An 18,747-nucleotide genomic window follows, 5' to 3' on the forward strand; every position below is an offset into this window, starting at 1 on the left:
ACAATTTGTGACATGTGAAATCATATGAACTTCAAAAGTCAATAACTTCCTGGAAAAAATATTATTGGAACATAGCCACTTAGCACTGTTCATCCCGGCCCTTGCTCTGGTCCTGCCCAGTGCCTCAGGAAACAGTCACAGCAAATGGTACAGCTGCAGAGCTCAGAGCATTTCCTTGGCAGTCTCTAACAGAAAAGGTATTGCCATCATAGTTGAATCTCTGTATTCAAGTATGACACTCACACTGATTTTACATATTTGATTAGAAATAAATATATTATTTGTTTGGGGATTGGGTTTCTTGGTTTATTTTCACCTTTACCTTTTGTTCATGTTCTCCACATCCCAGAATGCACCCATGGAAAACTAAAAATAAACTGCTTGTATACGCACATGCATCATGCTAAAGCTAACTGTGGCTGTGGCTAACACATTATAACATCTTTGGCATAAAGGAAACTGTCTAACACACATTAATATGGAAATAGTCTGCTCAGCCGTTTTCCTCCCAGAAAATGCCTCTGCTGGTCATCACCACCATCCACATGCATTTGCATGTTCCTTAAGCACTGGTTCTCAACCTTCCTAATGCTTCAACCCTTTAATACAGCTCCTCATGTTGTGATGACTCCAACCATAAAATTATTTCATTGCTACTTCATAACTGTAGTTTTGCTAATGTCATGAATCATAATGTAAATATCTGATATGCAGGACATCTGACATGTGATTCCAAAGGAGTCACAGCCCATAGATTGAGAACACTACCTTAGGGAATCCATCAACTCTTATTCTTGAAAGTGTACTTCTTCTAGAAGGAGCTTTTCTCTCGTGCTGTCCTCAGAGGTCTACATCTTTAAATGGGTTCAGGCTTCTGTGAGCTGTGTTCTTCTACTCAAAACAGGCACCTTTGTGTACAAATGCTCTGAGAGTTCCTATTGCAAAGAGATTGACTCAGTATTTTTTTTTTTTTTTGGTTTTTCGAGACAGGGTTTCTCTGCGTAGTTTTGCGCCTTTCCTGGAGCTCACTTGGTAGCCCAGGCTGGCCTCGAACTCACAGAGATCCGCCTGCCTCTGCCTCCTGAGTGCTGGGATTAAAGGCGTGCGCCAGCACCGCCCGGCCGAGATTGACTCAGTATTATCCTATGAAAACTTTTTTTTTTTCCCTACACAGTACTCGTCTACAGTAAGTTCAAGGAAGCACTGGACACACACTGATTCTTAAGATCAGTTGCATTTATTTAACTGGAAAAATCAAATCAGATGCTTAGTCCTGCAAGAACCTGCAGGATCAGAAACAGATGAAATCAGTCTGTTCAAGCTGAAGGGTGTGGGAGGAGACTTGAAGTCCAATTTTCAATTTTCCCAACTATGTCCTCCAACCCCAAACTCTGGGGCTCCTGGAACCCACCATAATTCAGGATCTACAGTTTACAAAAGATTATCAAGCATATCAAGATAAGCATATTTGGCACAAATGTGTTAGGGTTTGAATTGTGTTTTCTAAAAGGCATGAATAGGTTGAAATCCTAACCCCAGGTATTACCAAGAAATCAGGGGTCCCTTTTGAGGATTCTTAGTCCCATTGATAAAAACAACAATTAGAACTTACTCAGAGGGATGCTGAAGAACCATTTTATTGGTGTCTAAGAGAACACAGAGCAAGCAAACTGTAAATCTCAGCAGCTGCTGGGGAAAGGGGTGTGGTGGGGAGGAAGAGTGCAAGCCACATTCTTTGAGTTAAAGTGCACAGACACAGCAATGGAGATCTGCAAGCTGTTGTGTGGGATCTGGGAGAGGGTATTGAGGACAACGTTAAGAAAGCCTGGAGAATCCAGGCAAGTATGTCTGAGGTTTTGGCTGGTGTCTGAAGATACTGTTAGACTTTGAGCTAGAATTCCGAAAACAGGTAGGATTAGATATGAAGATCTGTGAGGAATTACATGGATGGGGAGGCTTCTCATATATCTGTTGAGAGAGGCTTGGGAAAATGTGTTACCTTTATTTAATAGACAAAATCCATGCACAATGATTACAGGTCAAACAAGGCAGCGTAGCAGCTGTCCCACTGTTCCCACTGGAGGCACAACTATTGGCTACTGTGGCTGCTTGCTCCCAATGGGCAATGGAGAAGGTCACCAAGCCGCACTTCCTCTGTGGCTTCAGCAAGTCCCTCCACTGTCCAAGAGAGCAAGTGACCCCCCTCCTTGGGTTCTTAAAGGGTCTGGTATCTTCAGAGAAGACCACGTCCATTGGTTTGAGCCATGCCAATCAATTGGTCATTGGAGCGAATGGCAGGATTGCCACAATATGTGTCTAATTACATTATCACATCAGTGGAAATTATTCCTCCCTTAGCAAATCTTCAGATGTGTCATTTCTCCCCAAATCATGGTCTTCTGGCTAGGTAGCTGCCACATCCAGTTGGATTGACTATTGAAGGAAGGGACACTGGTTGGGGCAGTTTAGAATGTTTTGTCTCACCTAGGGCCAGAGGTAGAATCCAGCCATTATTATTTTGAACAAGAAAGGGTAGATTTACCTTAATGGGCTCCAACAAAGCCCTCTAGCTCTCATTTTCATGAGTATTCTAAGTCTTAAGGAGGAGTAATTGTGATGCTTTCCTTTCTTGAGTTATCAGAAAAATAGACTGTATGGGGTGTCCAAAGAAGATTATGAGGGAGAAATCCTTCCTCAGTGGCCTTCAAACCTGCTCATGCCTGTTGACCTGCCTAACATTAGAAATATGATCCATTTTGAAAATACCCTCATTACATATGTCATGTTGAGTACCAGGAGAACATAACCCACAGAATCAACTAAGCAGGGCTCATGCTTTTGCTTGGGAGAGAAACAGCAGGGAACTGGGCAGAAGGCAGGGTTTATATAGAGTTTCTTGGTGGGTGTAGCTTTCCAGGGTGGGGATTGGTGGGATTTCAAGAACAGAGTTTGGGGTGAGCTCAGGGTTTGGTGGGATGTCAAATCCTGTGCTTGACTTTTTATTCTGTGGGTGGGAGATGGGTCTAACCATTAGAGAAGTTAGAGTGTTCTGTGGGTGGGACCTGGCAGTTTGAGATCTTCAGGGGAAGCGGCCTGACCACTCCTGTGCCTTGAGGGGCTTACATACTCCCTTTTTGGTTTATTACTGGTAAAGAATCAGGGGTCAGGAGAGCAGGCTGATGTTCTCATTAGGCTACTTCCTGCTGAATGGGAGTGTTGAAGTCCTTGGGATAAACTTGACCTCCACCATTAGGGTAAAATTGGGAGTTCCAGGCCTCTGGTTGGTAGCTAGGAGCCTGTAATCCTGTAATAGCAACTGATTAAAAGTTTGGTTAAAAATCTTTTGGACCTGTCGTTGAAGAAATCTAGACAAGAAATTTAGGAGGGAGGGTATGATTAGTAGTATTAAGCAAAGGAGGAGGAAGGAGGTTAAGAGTAGCATTCAGTCCCATATTGAACTGTCAGTAGTCTGCTGGCCAGAGGCATCAAACTGTTTCTTACATTTTTGGATATCCCACTGGAGTTGTGAACTCTTATCTTTTACTATATCTGATTGGTTAGCATAGAAGCAACTTTCCTTTCTGAGGAAGAGACAAAGACCATCTCTCCCTGCTGTTAGTAAATCTCATCCTCCCCAATTTTGTAGCACTATGGTGGCCCAGAGAGTCTATTTGGCCCTGAAGGGTAAGGATGAACTGAGTCACCCACTGGAGATCCTGAATGAACTGAGAGGAAAACCGGTGATAAATATCTAGGGAAGTAGTCAGTCCTGCCACTCTAGTGGACTGCTTATATAGGGCATGACTGAACCTCTTGTTTGTTATGCCATTCTGCTATAAACCCTATGGTGAGAATAGGTAAGAGTTCTTCACCAGGTACCACTCTAGTTTTTTTAGGGGGTGGGGGTGGGGCAGAGAACACCAGGGCACAAGTCTCAGACCATCCAGGAGGTAGGCAGAGATAAATTTAAGTGCCATAGAGAATCAAGGCTTTGTGAATGTTTGGGCATAGGGGCTGGGTGGTCGAACTAAGGGTTAAGGTATTACAGGCTGTGGAATCCAGTGTGCCCACAAAGCATGTTCCTGAGGAGTTAAAGCACTCTGTTATACTGGAGAGAGAGAGAGAGAGAGAGAGAGAGAGAGAGAGAGAGAGAGAGAGAGAGAGAGAGAGAGAGAGAGAGAGAAGGAGATAAAGAATGGTAGTGATATTTGGCCTAGAGCAATTAACAAGTGATGAGGTAAGAGATGGGCAAGGCCACAAATGGTGATCAAAAGTTTAACCAGGACAGAAAGACAAACAAGTGGCATTCCCTAAAGCAGTCAGGCAAAGTGTTATTATAAGTGATATGTAGAGGTTAAGGTCTGAAATAAGAGGTGGTATAACAGGGAAGTGGGATCAATATTGTGTAAAAGGGGTATTATTAGTTATGTAAGAACCTTTGAGGTTCTTTGGACCACTTCTACTATGTCTGTACCTAGAGGCTGAGAGAATAAAATGTGTGCTCTCTGTATTTTGTTTATGCCTGATGGGCAGATGTGATAAATGCTATAGTAAAGTTTACCAATGACCCCAGTCTCCCATCTGGGGTGCCATGGATCATAAATTAGAATGTAAAAGATTAGTTATTTTGCATAAAAGGTAGAACATCTTCCTAAATATGCATCATGTATCCTACAGGACCAACGAGAGCAGTCTCCATAAACCTCAGGCCAAGGTCAACAGTAATCTCTAGTTTAATCAGAGAGAAAGCAAGTATGGGAACAGGTGTTTTAGAAATTCATTTAGGGGTTATAGGGCCAAGCATCTCCTTTTGACTACCTGCTGGTTAGCAATCTCCAGACCTACCACTAGGGTGGTCTGAATGAATTGATGAGTATAGGTTTTCTAAATTTTTGAAATCTTAGTATAACAATAGCGTAGTGGAGGAAGGAAATCTGAAACATTTTTTCATTACCTTAGATCTCTTTCTTAGACCTTCAGAGCTTTAGCTTTTACAGTCTCAGACCTTTATACATGACCTTCGATGCTCGTTGCAAACAGGCTACATTTTCACCACTAGCCTCTCCTGGGCTCTCTTTAGGAACTTCAGCCCTGCCACACAGTGCCAATTCTCTGTTTCTCTCCATGATTTCTTCATGTCTTTTTAAAACTAATACTACATAAGTGACTCTTATATTACCAAGTTCAGCTACCATGAGGTACATTCTTTTATGGGCACATGGAGGTGCAGCTTTAATACCTTATTAAGCAAGCATTGTTTTTTTTTTTCACCCTATTTTTTAAAAACCCTATTTTTACAATTTTTGTTTTCTGGACAGGAATTATCATACAAAAATAGATCATGGGCACGTAGGTAAGCTCTGGAGAAGGAAAGATGAATAAGGGAGTTATAGGGAACTGAATCAGCCTTTGAAACCCCGAAATAGAGCAATTTCCTGACCCTATTAGGACGGGCTGCTGGTTAGAGGTGTGTGTGTGGGTCTCCATATGTAAGAGCTTTCCTGGACAGGTTTAGTTAGGAAGAAATAGAGGAAGAGAGAACAAGTTTAGATATAAAGGATTTTCAGATCATTTGTTTGTGTAATGGCAAAAGTTGCTACCATTGAAAATCAAGTGTGACAGTTTAGGCTATTGAAATGTACTGAGGCTAAGCTGTTTGTAGTAAGAGTGAGGCTTTAATAATCTCCGAGTCCAGGGAGGAAGAGAGGAAGGAAGGGTCACAAAATGAATTCCACTGGATGGGGTTTCTATAAGCTCCAAGTGGGAGCTGAGAGGCAAGAGAGAAGCTCAGGGGACATAGAGAAGCTGTGCGGCCTTCAGGATGGAGCTGAGGGACAGGAGGGACAAGATTGCTGAGGTCCAGAAGGGCTTAAGGAAGCTGTGGGACTTAGCAGGCAGCTCCTAGGGGGAGGAGGCAAGGAAACGGGGGGGGGGTCCAATAAAGGGAGAGGAGTAAATGTCTTAATAACTAAAGAGCTGTCCATAGGGTGATTCCCTGGAAGGTGTAGTAGGCTCCAGGGGCCAGAAAGAGGACACTTACTGAATAGGCAAAAAAGATATGGATGAACAGAGCACATGGAGGGAAGAAGCAATTGAACAAGTAGACTCTAGAATTTGGAATCAAATATGGTATGTGTCAGAAACCAGCAGAAACAAATGATCCATACATACCTTAGGAGAGTCAAATAAGTAACTTGAGTCAGTTTGAAATGTTGAGATGTGGGCATGGCCAAAAGGTAAGTGTAGCATCCTCTGCTAATTCTACCCGAAGAGAGAGAGCTCTGGAAGGGGCTAGTGTTTGGAGACCCTTGTGTATTAGGAGATAGAATAAGTGGTGAAAAGAAAAGACCGTGGTGGGTGACCTGAAGGTTAACCTTTTTTATTCACAAATAAGAAGTCCTGCTGTGGCCAGAGCACACAGGCAAGGTGCCCATCCTTGGATAGTATGTTCTAATTTTTTGATAAGTATGCAACAAATGCAAAGGAAGGTCCCAGTTGATAACCTAGGACTCTGAGGTCATATCACTCTTTTTCTGTAACCTGGAAAGAGAAAATGTGAGTTAAATCTAAAAGATGTCGGGCCAGGTCCTGGAGGGAGGCCTGAAGGAGAGCCTTAAAAAAATGGCTTAGTGATTGGGTGCAAGACAGGGTTCATGTGAGGGGTCAAGGGCTGCCTAAAATAAGGGGTGGGCAAGCAGAGAGAAAGAAGGAATCCAAGAGTTGAAGAAGCTGGCCATCCCTAGGAAGGAAAGAATTTTGTCCTTGTGGTGGGGACCATGAGTGACTGAATTAAGTGTTTTCTATCTAGGGTAAATGGCTTTGTGAATTAGAGTGATAGCTAATCCTAGATAAGTAGCCTAGATAATAGCTGGACTTTAGAGGGTGAGACATTATATCCCCAGCTGGACAGAAAGTTTAATAAGGTAGAGGTGTAGGCCTGGCTAATTTGCAGGGATGGTCTACAAAAGAGAATATCAGCTATGTATTGTATAAACTTTGATTTATGAAGAGACAAAGAGAATATGTCAGAAGCTAGAGCCTGAACAATGGGATGTCCTGGAACCCCTGGGGTAGGAGAGCCCAAGTCAGTTGGATAGAAATGTGTCAGAGTCAGTCTAAGTGAAGGCAAAGATATTTTGTGACTCTGGGTCTAGAGGAATAGAAAAGAAGGCATCCTTAAGATCTAGGACAGGTTTCTGCAGGGATGGTTGAAAGAGGGGTATGGGAGCTTGGGACTATGGGGTGAAAGAGGACCACTGCTGAGTAGGTAAGTCAGAGATTCTGAACCAAGTGGTAGGTTCTGTCTTTTTCTTAATGGTGAGTATGAGGGTATTAAAGGGGGAAGAAATGGGGTGCAGAAGATTCTTTCTTAGAGGTTAGAGATAAGAGGTTTAATTCCCATGAGGCTGTGGAGAAAGAGTGGGTATTGAGCTTGGGTGCTTTATTTGGTGGAGTTTGGTGAGATTAATAAAGCGGTCCCCCTACCCCAACAAAGGGAACAGGAAGGAGAGCTGGATCCCTAAAACTCCATCAGGACTAAGTAGGTGACTTAGGTTGTAGATTGTCCAGAAGGAAAGAGATAGATCACCCTGATACTGTGATGTCTACCTGAGGCTACAAAGATGGCTGTGGTCCGGCTAAGGGATCCAGGCCTCATCAGTCATACAGCAAGCCCTAGGAGGTTGGCTGAAGGGCCATCTGGGTTTGATTTCCCCACACTACAAGGGACATGGTAACAGTCAATACCCCAATGCCCTTCTTGATGGCACTTTGGGCATGATAAATATAAACCACTCGAGGTGTTTTATGAGGGTTCTACAGAATCCCAATGAACTTCTGCATAGCCTTGGGGGTGACTATCATCTGGTGGTTGTTCTTGTATGGTAACTGCATAAATTGAGGTTGGTTTTCTAATGACCTTGGGCTGCTCCTCTTCAGTATCATAATGCAATAGTATGGAAGGTTCCTCTCTAAATTCTTCTGTGTCTGAGTATTTTTCTTATTTTCATTAATAAGTCTTTCTAAAGCTTGTATCTTATCCATAGTAAGTTCTCTAAGACTTGTATCTTATCAGTCAAATTTTTCTTATTTTCATTAGTAAGGCTTTCTAATTCTTGTATCTTATCAGTCAAATAGTTATTTTCATTAGGAAGTCTTTCTAAGTCTTGTATCTTATCAGTAGTAAGTCTTTCTAAAACTTGTATCCGATCAATAGTTTTTCTAACGTTTGTATCTTGTCATCAAATTTTCCTATTTGGCACAGTTATCAAATCATTTTTAAGGATAAATTATAAATTACCAAACTGATGGTAAGTAAAATTTTTATTATTTCAATCCTAGCTTTTATTTATATATAAATCCTAGTTTATCCCCTCATTTATTTTTTTCCATTGACAAGCCACCCATAGTAGCACTAAACAAGATCCTAATTCCCTGCATTATGATATTTCTGATTCTTAACATGGGAAAAATACCCCTCCCCATTAAAAAAAAAAAACCTATTTCCCCAGTTAAAAATTCCAAAGTATCTTACCAGATCTCATGATGCTGACAACATAGGTGGAGCTGCGTGGGGGTATCGAGGTGCATTGACAATGTTCACCTGTCCAGGCATGGAGGGAGGGTGGGTATAGCAGGGTGCCCCAAGCTGTGTTAATTTCATGCTTGGGCTGGGGGCCACTGTAGCTGCTCACACACCATGCAGGGAGGCAGGTGAACTGTCTGAAGAGCTAAGGTAAGGAAACTGATAGGAGAAATCTGTGCAGCTGGGATGCAGCATGCCCTAGGGCCACATGCCAAGATGCCTGCAGGAGTGGCAGTGGGATGACTGACTGGGAGTGGACTCTGCTGGCAGTCACTGTGCCACAAGGCTGGTGGCCAGGCCCAAGATACCCACTTGTGTAGCAGTGGTTAAGGGGCACAGCAGCATGCTAGTACATGGGGTGCTGGGCTGACAAGGCTGGCTGGCATGGCTACAGTGGCTTTGTCACTTGGGGCATATAAGGCCCTTCATTGGGCACCAGATATAATGTTTACCTAAACTGTTCTAGTATAATAAAAACTAGGGAGTCAGAAATTGAGATATAGCCCTCATAAATCCAAGGAACAGTAGAGAGTCGATTGGCTGACCCTCTGTGTTTTCTCAATCCATCAGCCCTTAAAGCCCCCACCCCCACCCCCAGAAATTCCCTCTTCTCTCTTCCTGTCCCTATCAGACCTTCTTAGTCCTCCAGTGACTCTATGGCTAATCCTAGTCATCTAATCATTGACTCCATCTTTTGAATCAAGGTGGCCTTATTGGCACAGTGGAATGGCTATAGGAACAGTTCTCCTGCAACAATAGGAAACTTTTGAAACCTGGCTATAGATACGAGTTTGCACCAGAAGGAAGCTAATAGATGCACCAACCTGGAAGGAATGTGTGGGCTGTGTGTACATGCTGCAGCTGGCTTACTCCTTTGCTTTCTCCCCATCTTGCTAGGTTGGGCTTCTGTCTCCAACCTTGTAATAAACTTATAGATTTATCAATGGTAACCTGAAAACAGGTCATTTACATATCATGTTCTGGGGCAGGGAGGCCAGGCAAAAAAAAAATACATGGCTTGAAGCAGAGAAATAGGGAATGGGGAATCTCTTTCCATTTCCCCCATTGCTCCCAGTATTTGTAAAGGTGTCAAATAACATTGGAATCTAAGGTGCTGTTAGATGGCCCTGTAGATCGATTATCTAAAGGTATCAAGGCCAAATTCAATTGCAAAAGCAAATAAGTTTAGGGCCCTTTAGGTTGGGTGCCAAGCAGAGAGGCTGGAGGTTTTTTAAGAGGCGTCCCAAGGGGGAATGAGAAGGTATGGAGTACACTGTTCCAATGGATGAAAGAGGAAATGGAAAATGTCACTGCAGCCTGTAGTCACTGACCTCCCCAGGACTCAGGGAGGGCCAAATGAGAACCAAGCTGTTCTGTGGGTTGTCACCAAACTCAACAGGTATCAGGACTTAGCCTGGCTAAGCCAGAGGAGAGACTCATCACCTGGCATCAGGGATTTCATGGAGTCCAGAAGGCAAGGACAAAAACAGAGCTCTAGGAGACAGGGTCTCGTCCAGAGGAAAGGGTCAGGGAACAAAGTCACAAAAGCTACAAAAGCCTAGAGGAGCTATGGGATTACAGGAAGCTCCAAAGAAAAGAAGATGGGAGAATAGGGTAAGAATGGACCCAAGGAAACTGCAGGATTGCAGCTCCAAGGGTGGGGGGATAGGGTCAGATGAAGAGAGCTGGTTATAGCCTTTAAGACTGTGGCTGGGGGTACCTCAACCTCCAGGAGTACCAGAGAGGTGCCAGACACTCAGCAGTCACTTCCTCAGACTCAGGGAAACGTTTACACTGACCAAAGGTGAAATTTACCTAATTGCTGCTAGTGGATGGGGTGCTGAGCCATATGAGTAAGATGGTGAATCTGTTGAGGGTAGACTAGAGATGATGGACAGGGTCCCAGTGCAGCTCAGACCACAATGGGGAGGAGTATAGGCAACAGGAGAGCCTATAAGAGCCATGGAACTGAATGTAAACATTACAGCTCCAATGGAAAGCTATCCTGGCAGTCAAGAGCCAAAGAATACTATAAAGTCATACCACACAACTGTAGTTCGAAGTTTTTCTGTGTCCCGCCCAGCCGCATGGTCCCTCAGTTGCTTATAAAATAATCACTCAGAAGCTTATATTAATTATAACTGCTTGGCCATTAGCTCAGGCTTATTACTGACTGGCTCTTACACTTAATTTAATCCATAATTCTTATTTATGTTTAGCCACATGGCATGGTACTTTTTCTCAGTTCTGCCTTGTTATCTTGCTTCCTCTGTGTCTGGCTGGTGACTCCTGACTCAACCTTCCTCTTCCCAGAATTCTCCTTGTCTGTTTATCCTGCCTATACTTCCTGCCTGGCTACTAGCCAATCGGCATTTTATTTATCAATACACATTCACAGCATACAGAACAACATTCCACAGCACACAATAACTCCCACACAAGAGATTTATTGGGAGGGAAAAAACAGGAGGATAACTGCCTCTGCTTGGGAGAAAAACATTAGGTAACTAAGCAAGCAGAAGTTGGCGTTTCTATAGAGTTTCTTGAAGGGTGGAGTTTTCCAGGGTGAGAATTGGTGGGATTTCAAGATCAGAGTTTGGGGCAAGCTCAGAGATTGGTGGAATATCAAGACCTTTGCTTGGCTCTTTACTCTGTAGAGTGGGAGCTGGGCCTAGGTGTTAGAGCAGTTAGAGTGTTCTGTAGATGGACCATGGCAGTTGGAGATCTTCAGGGGAGGGGCCTGATGACTCATATGCCTTGAGGGGCTTACACTTAGTGTATTTTATTATGCTGTATTTGTTTAATATCCCTGGGAAGTCTGCTCTTTTCCTAAGGGAAACAGAGGAAGAGTGAATTTGAGGAAAAGTGGAAGAAGGTAGAAGGAGGGAAAACTGCTGTCAGGAGAGAATAAAAATAGTAATAATAATAATGAAAATAATAATCAAAGAGTATCACTATGTATTCCTAGCTATGTATCACACTATAAATTCCTGTCATTGGAATTCAGTATGAGGACCAGCCTGGCTTCAAACAGGTAGATATATGCCTACCTCTGTGTCCTAGGCTTAATGTTGTGTGTCACCACACCCAGCACATTAATGTCTTTTTAATACCTTTCTATTTTTTCATCATAAACAGAGGCAACACTTTCTAAAAGGTTTGACATTCGCCCTTAAAATGCACAGTTTCAAATCCTAATCCCCAGTGACACAGTGCTTGGAGACAGGACCTGTGACAAGGTGACAAAGGGTAAGAGAGGTCATAGGGAGAGGCAGAAATTTGCCTGGGCTGAAGCTCAGACTCTTTACCATGGCAGGACATAGCAAGAAGATGGCTTATGCTGGGAGCATAGCCTTGACAGAGACTGAATAGCTAGCTGCTTGACCCTGGGCTTCCATTCCCTAGAACAGTAAACAAAAGACTGTTTCTGTTGTCATTAATCTACTCAATCTATTTTGTTATAGCAGCCAGAGCAGAATGAGACAAGGTTCTACTGCTAACTATAAAAAGAACAGTCATCTCCTTGGGCCAGTTGATTTGATATTCATGTGAGAGGAAGAAATGACCACCTTTCTCCCTGTCTGAGAAAGTCCCCGTCCTTACATGTTTTAGTAAGGTATCTAAGAATGCACATATACAGTACAATCATAGCTCTTATGACTTTTCAAATATTTTTAATACAAATTTGTTAAATTTGTGAATGTAGAAACTAAAGATATGGAGACTTCTCATGTACTTTTCCTTTCTTCTCTCCTCCTCTCCTTGCTCCCCCTCCCTCCCTTCCTCTTCCTCTCAAGTGTATCACTATGTAGCTCAAACTGGCTTGAATTCTTGATCATCTTGTCTCTGCCTCTTTCTAAATTATAGGATTATAGTCATATAGAATCAACCTTATTTTTTAACCAATAATGCTTCGCCTCACTTTTTTTTCCCCCACTGGGAAACATCCTGCTGTGATTTTTGTACTTGCATTTTCCACAAAGGGTTAAAGTCAAGGTATAATATTTTAATACCATTTTTGAAAACTTTTCTACACACATTACTGGATTTTTGTGGATGTTTTGCTTACATTAAAATTTGCAGACACTCATATGTTGCATTTTTGTGACTTCACTTATCTCAGCAGCATCATTTTACACTACTATCTGTGATCATGGTCAATTCTAACTGAGGCAAATGTCAGCTATTGATTAAGCAGACATGGCAGGTGAAATAATTGGCTTAAATGGCAACAGTGTTCCGCCTATCTTGTTTTGTGTCAGAATTCCAAATCTCTTCCCCTTTCCACTCCAAGGCTACAGATAGGAGAATATAGAATGGATTCTGTTGACTCAGCTCACCAATGCTCTGTGTAGTGAGAGGCCCTTCTCCATCAACCATGGATGGAACTAAGAGAGGAGAGCTTGGGAATATGGAAACAAGTCCCACAGACAAGAATGGCATAATTTGGGAGCACTTAAAGAAGTAAAGTAGTATTGGGGAATGATGCAAATATTTCCACTCATTATTCTTTTATATTGATTTTGAAGGGTAATGGAGATCTCTTGAAAGTATTGAAATGACCAACTAGTTTTATATGGTACTAAAAATTTTTAAAATACTATAAATTCACCCTTATTTTGAATAGTAGTGGTATAACTGAATTTTTGTCATTACACTATCTATTAGTGTATAGAAAATTTCTAGCACTATATTGAAAAGTGCCAACTTTTCTTCTGGTGATGAACTTATCAACTGGTATGCAATATGTATTAAAAGATGTATTTAGTGCATCTCATACTTTACATCTTTATAAAAGCTAAACGATAATGGCCAATTTAATGGGGGCATCCTATCAAAGACTCAATATAATCTTTAATTTTGACTTGTGGTCTTAGCTATCACCTTGTTATAAAATGATAGTATCATTTATATAATTTTAACTTTGTAATGCTCAATAAGTTTAAAAAAAAGAACTTTAAATGTGACCAGATATTACAATGACAAAGAATGTTAATTTTTTTCAAAAGCAAAGATAGTTATCTTTAAATCTTCAAGAAAACTGTCTCTCCCTCTTCACCCCCCAATCCTAACAAATATCAATAGATTGACCAATTGTGATTCTCTCTGTTAGTCTCCATACTACAAAAAGAAGCTTCTCCGATGAGGCTGAGAGATGTGCTACTCATGGGTATAGCAATATTTCATTAAAAATTGTTCTAGTACTATATCCATCTATCCGAGTAATAGTAATAAGCTTTTGACCAGAGTTATGATCTATCTAACCACAGGTCCATATACCCAATAATGGTGCCAGTTATGGGTTCCATATCATGGAGCAGGCCTTAAATCCAAGCAGGAGCTGGTTGGTTGTTCCCATAACATTTGTGCCACCTTGCATTATTGGGTATTTTGTGAGGGCAATCATTATTGTAGATTATAGGGTTTACAACTGGCTATGATTAATGATTACTATTCTCCTCTATAAGCATGCATAGAACCTTTCAGAACTATGGAAACTAGCCATTAGGGTTAACACTTCAAGATCACACCAGCTTGATTTTACCATGTTTTATGACTTTATGTGGTATATTCAGCAATATGATCTTATCAAGTTCTGAAAGATCACCAAGAGCAATGACAATAGCCTGTAATATTTAGGAGTCTGTGGAACTCTACTAGTCAAGAACGCAAAAAGAGGTAATGGATTCCTGGTACTAATGTTTTTATTCTTTGCCTCTGGTAGGTTGATAACATTCCAGTGTAAGCCCCACAACCAAGAGCATTTGAGCAACACAAATTGGACTTTCAAAAGAGAAGGAGGACATATAATTGTGTGGGTAGAAAGATGGATAGATCTGGGTGCAGTTAGAAGGAGATGAATATGATCAAAATACACTGCAAGAAATTATCAACAAATTAAAATATTTTTAAAAGTTTTATTGAAAAAAAGGATGCTTCTCCCATACAATACATCCCAACCACAATTTCCCCTCCCTCCACTCCTCCCAGTTCTCCTTCACTCCTCCTCTCCCCAAGATCCACTTCCTCTCTGTTTCCTCATCAGAAAAGAGCAGGCCTCCAAGAGATGGCAGTCCAATAGGACAAAACAAAATACAATAAGACAAGCAAAAGCCTTCATATTGAGGATGGACAAGGCAATTCAACAGGATCAAAGACGTAATCCAATCCGAAAATTAAATACTAAGGAAAAAAGTTTTAAAATAAAGGTAAAGTACACAAGCTATGTTATTCAGCCCAGTAAGCAGAACTATAGTTGTCTATAGCATAGTAATGCTTTATATAGTTTAATCGTCTTAGCAAATAGAAAGGGATTTTTGGAGACAATGGCTATTTGTTAGAGTTTCAAAGTTCTCATTCACAATCACAGTTTTCTAGCAGACAGCACTCCGAGGAAGGTCTGGATTTACAGCATTAGCTCTTTATTTGAAGCTGGGAGCTTCCTCTCCAGTCACCTTGCTTTACTTCTATGCTTAATTTACCTGCGGTAGAAGAGGACATTTCAGAAGGCTGCCTGAGCTAGTCTCTGGTTCATAACTGAATCCCTGCAGTAGCACAGAGAGACTTTTTGATGCATTAGAAAATCACTTTGCACACTTATATGTTTCCTTTATGTGCTAACCAATCTCTTTACACCAGCCATCTAATACCCTTCATCTTTAAAGCCCATTCTGCAGCCAAATTTCTGAGTGTTCTTCAAGTGTTAGTTTTCATCCCCTGAGGTGACTCCTTCACACTTGATTTGTACTGAAACCAGAGCATACAGGCACAGTAATTTATGTCATCTCTTTGGAAACTATCCGTAGACAGTTCAATTTGTTCATTCTGATGACAATCACAGGGAGAGACATTTACTAATTTGTGTGAATGAGTCACCTCTACCACTATACAACACATGGGGAAGATTGAGTAATTACTTTTTGAGCTTGTATATACTGTATAAGATAGAATGTATCTGTATAGGCTTCTAGGACAGTACAAGACTAGCTTAACACTTATTTCTTTCGTGTCCCCAGGAAACCACCAATGTGTTTCTACTTCACATAGTATTGCATGTAATTTTATTAAAAGAGTATTTGCATAATAGGCATGGCATGGATGCTGTTACACATGCTTTACCCTCTCACAAGACTCTATTCTTTCACACCTACTTTCTACTCCACAGATTGAAAACAAACAAAAACAAAACACACACACCTTAGCATGGGCACTTAGAAAACTTACATAAAAATAAAACTCAAGCAAGATTAGGAGAGAATGTCTTAAAATTGTATAAACTTACAAAGCTTAAGTAAGATCAGAGAACACCTTAAATACTTCCAGGCCTGAATACAGAGCCATTTTTGAAGTTTGAAAGTAAAAATATAAAAACGTATTGGCTTTCATGGAGGCAATTCTTTTAAAACTCTTTTTACACTCAAACCTGTTAACTAGGGCCATTAGCAATTATAGTGCTATATGTGGGATTGAAATGCAGATGCTGTGCAAGAGGGAGAAGAGTAATGGCAGCCAGCACAAAGCCCTCATGCTGTGCTAGACGTCATCTAAAATATGGTGCATGCGTTAAGTCACAAATTCCCATAACAGCTCAGGAAGTAAACATCATTATAGTACCATTCTACAGATAAGGAAACCAAGACACAACTAGATCAAGCAATAGTTCACAGGTCACAGAGCCTGTTCAACAGCTGAGCTGTGGTTTCAACACTAACATTATGTTATGTCTATATGATAATGCTGCTTTTTAAACATCATTATTCAGTTTTACATCCTCTGTTGGGGCCTCAGTATATATGTGTGTGTGTGTGTGTGTGTGTGTGTGTGTGGCATAATAGCCAAAACAAGTTTAAAGCAGGGGTGTGATACATGTCTACAGGTTTTGGTGTAGCCCTGTACAGTGTATTTGTGTACAGGTTACTACGATGTGTTAGGAGGGAGCAGTCATACTGATCTGTCATGAATAAGGCAGAGGAGCCCTGTGATGGGGTATTTTGCAGATCTCTGGATAAGGGAGAAACAGTGAGGGTTAGAGCACTATAAGTGACATTGTACGTGTAAAGGTCATTTTCTCAGTAGACCTGTCCTGCTGTGTGTTTTTGAATACAGATCTCCCTCAGAGACTGTGTATCAGCAAGAGCCAGGGTGGCAGATTCAGTTTCTTACAGATGCTGGCCAAACCAGATGCTTCTGGGTGCCAACTTACAGGGCCCTGATTTGCAGCCTGGCTCTAAATAATGAGTATTGTTTTTATGCCACTAGCATAGTGAATGTCCTGCAGATGTCATACAGCAGAAATGCAAAAATAGACTGTACGTGTACAGGAGGAACAGAGAGAGAAACGAAAAAAGACAATGGTTCATTTGGGGAATGTATTAGTTTCTTGCCTCACTGCTGTGACAAAACACTCGACAGAAACAACTTATGGAAGGAAGGATTCATTTTAGTTCACACTTCAAGAGTAGAATTATACAGTGGGAAAGTTGGGGCTGCAGCACTGGCCACATTGGATCTGTAGTCAGCAAGCAGAGATCAATCAATGCCTATGCTGATCTGGATTTCTCCTTTGTATCCAGTCCAGATTCAGCCCATGGAATTGGACCATTCAGAGTGTGCAAGTCTTCCCACATCAATTAACTCCATCTAGATAATCACTCCTAGGGATGCCCAGAGGCTGGTCTCTTAGTTGATTCAAGACAATCAAATGTAAACAACTGAATTAACTGTCACAAGGTCAGACTGTGAATTTGCTTTTTGCTTTCTGTTACTTCAGAACTATAGGAAATAGAGTATTAAAGGAGGAAAAGATTACCAAATAGTCAGGGAATCATAGTATTACAAACTAATCAAATAAGTGTACAACAGTAGTTTGTAGTATGTGTGCTATCATGATATTCTTCCAAATGGTGTTGCCTATCTCAATTATTTCTTCATAATTACATGGAATCAAACATATAATGTCAAGGTTTCTTCTTGTAGCATGAATATCATAATGCTTAGTTGAGTTATTTGCTTAAAAATGCTTGAGGACAATTTTTTGTATTTTTTTGCTATTGTTGTATGCATTTTAGTGATATATGAACCCCCTTTGAAGTCTATTTGAGCTACTAAAGTTACAGATTGAATGTGAAAATATGAAATATAAAAAGTTCCAATTATGACTATCACACAAGATCATAAATCCCGTGTTTGACATTGTGTGACAGGTCACAATCAAAATTCAGGTGAACTAAAATACTGTATTGATTTACCACTAGGCTATGTGCATAAATTGTATTTGAAAAGTAAATAAATTTTGTGCTTTCTCTTAGGTTTCATTCTTGTAACAACTATTATATGTATGAAAACATTCCAAAAATCTATTTGAAATGGTTTTGGTCCCAAGCATTTTGCATAAGGCATACTTGTCTTCTGATCTAAATTTAAAGTGTTCATTTTTCCAAATAAATTTTACATAGTCAAGTGTAGAATGTCATTTTAACATGCAGTAGAGTCAATTATATATGGGAAAAATAATTTCTACTCTGCATGTATTAGTTAAGGTAAACCTTGCTTCTGTGGCAGACAAAACTAGTGACTTGACAACAGTGAGTTTCTCATTGGTGTCGGAGTTCAATGAGAATACTGAGCTGGTTGATGACCCTGCTCCAGGTAATAATTCTAGGACCTATGCTCTGCACATGTGGTTTCCACATCATAAGTTTATGATATTCTGGCTTACATGGGTCATATTCACTCCAGTTGGTCACATCCTCTGTGGAGAATTTTGTGGGTCATTTGGACTATCAAGTGGAAATATTCTTTTGCCAAATTCCATTGATCAACAAGGCCTTACTTAGAGGTTAAGTAACTAGCAAGAGCAATAAAACAGGGTTTAGTGAGTATTTGGTCTGTTAGAGTGGTACCTGTTGATCACCATAGATGGATTGCTTGTCTCCTATACATGAGCATTCTCACTTGAAGGGGTAGGTGTTAAAGGAAGTCCTGACACAAGTTACTCACAAAGCTAACAAATGAAATTTTGCTTCCTTTCAAGGATATGAAACCATTATAGTATCACTGGTGCATGTAAAACAATTATTGTTGTTTTAAATGTACATGTATGTGGATATATTTATTCATGTTAACTTCACCTAAATGTGATGGATTCCACATTCACCAAGTAC

The 18,747-nt window shown here is 40.9% G+C and overlaps 1 protein-coding gene across 18 annotated transcripts in view; it reads left to right on the forward strand.

Moving 5' to 3' along the window:
* The window catches only part of Trpm3 (transient receptor potential cation channel subfamily M member 3), an 834,738-nt gene that overhangs the window by 233,233 nt on the left and 582,758 nt on the right, over positions 1–18,747 (forward strand). The gene's annotated exons all lie outside the window — the stretch shown is intronic.

This window comes from Peromyscus leucopus, chromosome 1 (assembly GCF_004664715.2).
Source record: "Peromyscus leucopus breed LL Stock chromosome 1, UCI_PerLeu_2.1, whole genome shotgun sequence".
In the NCBI taxonomy this organism is placed as follows: Eukaryota; Metazoa; Chordata; class Mammalia; order Rodentia; family Cricetidae; genus Peromyscus; species Peromyscus leucopus.